Raw genomic sequence first — 7327 nt, 5'->3', positions numbered from 1 at the left:
TTTATGTTTATTTTTTAAGATTAGCCTTTCTCCTCCCCACTCCAAAAAGTAACTACATTTTATCTTTGAAATTAAGCAGAAAAACAAACACAAAACAAAAACCCAGTGCTGATGACAAATGTACAGCGAATTCACTTCATTCTTCACAAAGACTAAAATCAATTTTCAGGACCATGAAGAGCTAAAAATTCACCTATTTTCAGAGACTTGTTTATAGACTATCCAGCAACTTTGTTGTCTTTCCTATATTCGAAATCCGAAAACTCCCTGCCCCCATGACCTCCTCCGAATCCACTGTGAAATCTTCCAGGGATGGTGAAAGTGCCACATCTGCCCCCACCATGCCCTCTGCCACCACAGAAACCAAGGATTCCTCTGCCCCTGTATCTCCCATGGCCAGGGTTTGGATAAAGTGGGATTCCAAATGTTTTAGCATTTAATCTTTTTTCTTCAGCCCACGTTGATCTACGTTCCCTATTGTCATCACAAGAAATATTATCAAAGAAGGATTTAGTTTTTTCCTACTAGCAATTAGGTCCAAGTGGATCTTCTTCATCAGCATTTCCTTTACTGTTTTGGGTATCAACTCCTGGGTCACCTTTATCCTCACCATTTACAGGCTCCTCCTGTTTCTCACGTTTATCTTCTTTTAAGTTTATTATGAAAATCTCTGTCCATCTCTCCCTTGTTGAATTGTGCATTTGCACTTTCAAAGTCAAAACCTTTCTCAAATTTCATTGGTCAATCTCATAGAATACCTGGTACCCCGCTGAACCCTACACCCTCTCCCTGGAGCTGAAGGAGCACCTGGAGCTCTTTGTCTCTTGCTATCATTTCTGAGTTGCTCGTTTTCTGGTCTTGAAACATTGTGTATTTCAGCTCACCAGTGCTCTTGATTCTCTATTGCTTTTTGATTGGTAGATGGCAAAGGCCTCGTTGATACAGGGCTCCTTCTCCCAACAGGTGCTGGAGCAGGTAAATAGGCCAAGACAGTCTTCACTGCTTGTTCCATGGTTGAGCTTTCCTCAAAGTGTCTAACTGAGGGCTTGAGGGAACTTGAGACAGCTGTGCTTTTAGAGATCTTGTATCCTGTGTTAAGGCAGAGCCAACCACACTACTTTGGGGTAAGATACCACTATTTGATGTTTCTGTTCCAAACGATGTCAAAGAGCTTCCAGCAACACCAACAGCACGAAACTCCTACCCAGCTAAGGAGTTTGGACTGAACTGACTGTATATGGGCATCTTGGCGAAAGGCCCGTGAGAACCCACTCACTGGAATGAAGAAGTTGATGAGCCTGGTGAGGACTGAAGGATAGCTGGGTCTTCCGGCACAGAACACCGTGGTTTTGGTGGCTCACAAACAGTGAGGTCTTTAATGTCACTCCCATTGAACACAATATATTTCAATACTTCATCTCGAGGTGGTATTGGACGATGTATCTTCTGTACCAGAAAATGGAATTTTGGCGAGGGCTACGGTGGGGTTCTAGGTGTCGGTGGTGCAGAGGATGCCCTCGTAGCAGATCTCTGCCTTGGAGATCCGGCTGATCTTGCTGTGGAGGGAACCGGTGCCCCGGCTCATGGTGTCACCGCAGCTCCCGGCGCTAGCAGAGCGGCGGACCCCACGTGGGCTGTCGCGGGATCCGCAGTATCCGTCGCGCCCGTGGCAGCCGCCTCAGACCTAACATGGTGGAGACGCCGGCTCCGCTAAATCAGCTTTATATTCATTTCATTAAAAGAAAAAATGAAAACTCCAAAGAACCATCCTGACTTCTAAAATCTGAAAAATGATATCCCTTATGACTTAAATCTTAGATTGTTTTCTAAGATGCCTCAAATAACTGCAGAGCAAACTTATGTCTAAATGTACATGTACTAAATATTATTGCTGTCTTCACAATTCAGTAAAACCAATAGTAATTAAAGCATCTATTACTGCCTAGGACCCTGCGGTGTGCTACATCAAAGACACATGTGAATAAACCGTCCTTCCCCCAGAGACTTTACACTGTAATAGGTGCCTTTCATTTTATTTTACAGATGAGTAATTAAAGATGTGTGGAATTGCAATATACACATCCTCAAATAGCTAAAGTGGAACAAGGTTGGTACCACTAGAAACATACAAGCACAATGCCCTGGGAAGATGAAGATAAAAGAAACAAAAGGAATTGTGCCTGGCTGGAAGTTGAAGGAAGGCTTCCTGTGTAAGGTAGCATTTGAAAATTAAGCGCGATGTTAACAAACTTGAGGCAGATGATAGGGTAGGAAAGTCCTCATTAAAGGAAAAGCATTGATGAAGGCAAAAAGTTAGGAAATCACGAAGTTAGTCCTAGGAATACCAACACCACTTTGGCTGAGATACACATTACTGTGAGAGGATGAGAACATGGTAGGCCCGTATTTGGATGGACTTATGTGCCAGGATGAGAATGTTGTATTTTATACAGCAGAAAATGGCAAACTAGTAAGGATTTTTGGTAGAGAATTGACATAGCTAATACTATACTTCAGGAAGATTGATTTGTAAGTATTACCATGGAATTCATCATGACAGAGACAAGAGGTAGGGACATCAATTACATTTCATTATATTATGCAAGGGAAAAATGACTGCCTGAAACAAGGGTAAGGAAGAAGAAACAGAAGAGAGAACGATGGCTGCAGTGATGGGGTAATTGACCTAGGAACTAGAAGAAAAGTAAGACATCTCAGATGCTTAAAGAGACAGTATGACTGAGGAAATGGTTCTGTTACAAACAGAGCCTGGAAACTTGTGGAAAAAGATGTGATGAGTTTGATTTTCAGCACATTAGGAAGAAATACAAAGGACCATGTTTTAGAAGAGAGACTGAGCCTGGGCACATGGCAGCAAAGTGGGAAAGATTGGAATCAAAGACCCAACCCTGAAAGGAAGACTTACATTTAAAAATTAGGAAGAGGATGAGGACAAAAGAGATCAAACAAACAAAAAAAGATGAAGACCACAGAGGAAGCAGGAGAACCAAGAAAAATGTGTTGTGAAAACCAAGATAGCTAGAATTTCAAGAAAGCAAAATTAATCCATAGTATAAGAAGTTTCATAGTATAAGAAATTAATCCACAGTATAAGAAGTTTCATAGAATGAAAGCCTGTTGCCTTATTTAAAATGCCAACTTCTTTTGTTTCACTATGGTTTGTGGAATACTGGCTCATTTAAACAATTTCCCAGGCAAAATTAAAGAAAAAAAATTATTTGAAAATCAAAAAATAAATTGATTAAAATCTTTCAGCTGATCTGTAAAACTCTATTAAGCAATCATTTGATAAAGGTACGTATCACATATGTATTTGAAAGCTTCTGCTTATTGATAAAATATTTTATTGGAAAAATCATTTATTCTCCTAGGTATTTGGAGAAAATATGTTTGCAATTATTCCATTACAAGACCTAATTGCAATTTGTCTTCATCCTAGGGGCTAGAAGGAATAATTTTTTAATTAGAACTTATTTCTATTTCAGAATGGTTCTTTGGTGGCCTTCTGTTTCTCTCATTTTAAACTTTTAAAATGCAAGAGTTTGCCAAATTAAGCCTTCCTGCTACCAGAAACTTAATAGTCAAAAGAAAATTGAAATTACTCTGACAGATGAAGTTTCTTCAGACATTAAGCAATTAGCATTTCTTTGAAAAACTCACAATCTAAGCACAGACAATATAGGTTTTAAAAAATGAATTAACAAGACAGAAGGATAAATAAGACTGAGAGCTACAAATTTAAAACTTTCTATACTGTGATACAGTTTACTTCCAAATGCCAGTCCATTCCAAATTAGAATACCTAAGTACTCACTTATCTAGCAATTTACTTTTTGTTATACAAGTAGAGATGACAAACAGACACAGGTGAGAATTTCTTCATCTTCAATGTTGGTCCCACTCCCACCCCACCCAGCCCCTTGAACTGTTGATATGACCAGGAGTAAGAGAACAAAAAAGACATGTTTCTATATCTTGAGATGAAACTAGGAATGCATTTTTTAAAAGCAGTTGTAGATTTTTTTTTTTTTTTAAAGCATTGGACCCATTTCACAAGATGGCGCCCAAAGCGAAGTAGGAAGTTCCAGCCCTCCTAAAGTGCAAGCCAAAGCGAAGGCTTTAAAGGTCGAGAAGGCAGTGTTGAAAGGTGTCCACAGCCACACACACACACAGAAAAGAAGATCCACATGTCACCCACCTTGCCGCAGCCCAAGATACTATGACTCTTGAAGCAGCCCAAATATCCTCAGAAGAGCGCCCCCAGGAGAAATAAGCTTGACCACTATGCTATCATCAAGTTTCTGCTGACCACTGAGTCTGCCATGAAGAAGACAGAAGACAACAACACACTTCTATTCACTGTGGATGTTAAAACCAACAAGCACCAGATCAAACAGATAGTGAAGAAGCTCTATGATGGTGATGTAGTCAAGGTCAACACCCTGATTTGGCCTGATGGAGAGAAGAAGGCATATGTTGGACTGGCTCCTGATATCAATGCTTTGGATGTTGCTAGCAAAATTGGGATAATGTAAACTGAGTCTAGCTTGCTAATTCTAAATATATATATGTATATGTCTTTTCACCGTAAAAAAAAAAAAAGTATTGTAAATATTCCTTTTCATGGGCACTTTGGATTTAAAAAGATTTTATGTACTAATATTGAGAGTCAAACGGGCTATAAAATTTTATCTATTAAAAATATATCTTGAATTCAGAATGAGAGAACTACAAGAAACTTTCTAAAATATAGTATACTCGTCTTTCATATCTTTGGGGAATTGGTTCCAGGAGACCCCTGCCAATACCAAAATCCATGGATGATCAAGTCCCTGATATAAAATGTTGTACTATATACATATAACCTACACAATCCTTCTATATACTTTAAATCATCTCTAGATTACTTAAAGTGCCTAATACAATATAAGCGCTATGTAAATAGTTGTCATACCGTATTGTTTAGAAAATAATGACATGGGGCCAGGCGCGGTGGCTCAAGCCTGTAATCCCAGCACTTTGGGAGGCCGAGACGGGCGGATCATGAGGTCAGGAGATCGAGACCATCCTGGCTAACACGGTGAAACCCCGTCTCTACTAAAAAAAAAAACAAAAAACTAGCCGGGCGAGGTGGCAGGAGCCTGTAGTCTGAGCTACTTGGGAGGCTGAGGCAGGAGAATGGCGTGAACCTGGGAGGTGGAGCTTGCAGTGAGCTGAGATCCGGCCACTGCACTCCAGCCTGGGCGACAGAGGAGACTCCGTCTCAAAAAAAAAAAAAAAAAAGAAAATAATGACATGAAAGTCTATGTGACCATCCATTTTTTTCCCAAACATTTTCAGCCTACAATTGTTTGAATGCATGGGTGCAGAACCCACAGATATGGACAGCAGACTGTATGCTCTTGAACTAAAGACTAAGAACTGAATATTTATATGCATCTATAGGTTTATAGATGCATATGTAGAAAATTGATCATTGTTTTTATATTGAAAAATAGCTTTTTTTTTTTTTTGGAGACAACATCTCACTCTGTTGCCCAGGCTACAGTGCAGTGGCACAATCTCGGCTCACTAGCAACCTCCACCTCCTGAGTTCAAGCAATTCTCCTGCCTCAGCCTCCTGAGTAGCTGGGATTACAGGTGTATGCCACCATGCCTGGCTAATTTTTGTATTTTTAGTGGAAATGGGGTTTCACCATATTGGCCAGGCTGGTCTTGAACGCCTGACCTCAGGTGATCCATTCACCTCGACCTCCCAAAGTGCTGGGATTACAGGCATGAGTCACAGCGCCTGCCCAGAAAATAGCATATTTTCTTATATCTTTCCGTATATCACTGTGGAAATTAGTGATTATGAAAGAAGTGTATTTTGTGAAATTGATACAATATGATAAATTTCCTGGAGACAAATGCATAATATGAAAATCTTTGGAAAAATTAGGAATATTGTATTTCAGAAGATTCTAAATCTTCTGAAACAATAAATTGGTTGTAGCAACCAACGCAAATCTGGTATATGCCCTTTTGCTTTATGGTCATTGAAACCAAGGAAAAGAGGACTAGTTTAGTTTTAATTTGTATATACAGTAGTTTTAAAAAGATAAATAGAAACTTTTTCCACTACTTGAAGCCTTCTGTATTCTGAAACTTCATCAGTGGCCTCCAACTCTATTTGACTCATGCTTTTGTCTCATTATTTCACTGATTTCTTGGGAGCGCTGTCAACCCTTTTTACTAAGACATTCCTCTGAATACTCATAGCACTGATAAGTACCGTAAGAGAAAATTTAAGAAATGAGAACCAGGTTCTTCTAGCACTCCTTCTTGACACTCTAGACTATTCTTTGAGGTAAGATATTTCCTCACAGAACATAAGATACGACATTTAGTTAAGTGGGTCTTATTAATGCTATTGAAAGTGTGTTAGAGAAACAATTATTTCCATTCAATACAACCAAAAACCCTCTTGTGTGACCGATCGAGACTTAACTATAAATACTTATTTTAACGGCTTCTTGTTATTATTTACTGTGCCGGTATGTAAGACAAGCAGCAGAGTGATACTGATCATAGACTAGTAATAGAATACAGCTTAATCAGGTAGCTGCCACAATCATAGTATTTTCTTGAGAGGGTGGGATGGAATTCATTTGTAAGGATTTCCCAGATCACATAAATTGTACTTCTTCAAACCACATTCCCCTTAGAAACACACATACACACACACACACACACACACACACACATTTTCCTAATAGTGGTCTGTTTAAAATGAACTACAATTTAAAGCTGCATTATGTAATCTCTACATCTATTTCACATGTTCAAACCATGCCTCCCTTGTCTGTGATCCAAAGCAGGAGGGTGGTTGATGACTATGGAATCCATTAGCCTTTCTGATTCCATGTGCTTACATTGCAGATTAGCTATGGTTCTGAAACTTCCAGTTTTAATGGAAACCGTTGGATTGTGTGTCTGGGTGCACGGGGATGGAGTAGGGTATTTCAGAGAAAATTTCATTAGTTCTTGTTGGAACTGGCTAAAAACAGTGGGACTTTTCCACTTCTTCTTTGTCTTTTATGTTTTCCCATATCACAGTTCCTCTCTGCACTACCATAGGCCTTCTCTCTTCCCCATGATCCTTTGCAATAATACCTCCAAATGTATCTACCCTTGGAAATTCAAAAAAATTCCTGCTTTTTTACTGAGTTCCTTCTATAACTTGATGAAAAAATAAAAGGAGATCAATTTAAGGCAACTAATTCATACTATCAAGTAGCTTCTCTTTTTATTACAAGCTAATTTT

The 7327-nt window shown here is 39.1% G+C and overlaps 1 pseudogene; it reads right to left on the bottom strand.

Moving 5' to 3' along the window:
* Nucleotides 1–218: 218 nt before the first annotated feature.
* LOC117097350 lies at nt 219–1585 on the bottom strand (annotated as a pseudogene).
* Between the last annotated feature and the right edge of the window lie 5742 nt (nt 1586–7327).

This window comes from Trachypithecus francoisi, unplaced genomic scaffold, assembly GCF_009764315.1.
Source record: "Trachypithecus francoisi isolate TF-2019V2 unplaced genomic scaffold, Tfra_2.0 Lachesis_group15, whole genome shotgun sequence".
NCBI classification, from domain to species: Eukaryota; Metazoa; Chordata; class Mammalia; order Primates; family Cercopithecidae; genus Trachypithecus; species Trachypithecus francoisi.
Note: the sequence above shows the minus strand (reverse complement) of the source record. Positions and strands in the feature narration are given on the sequence as shown.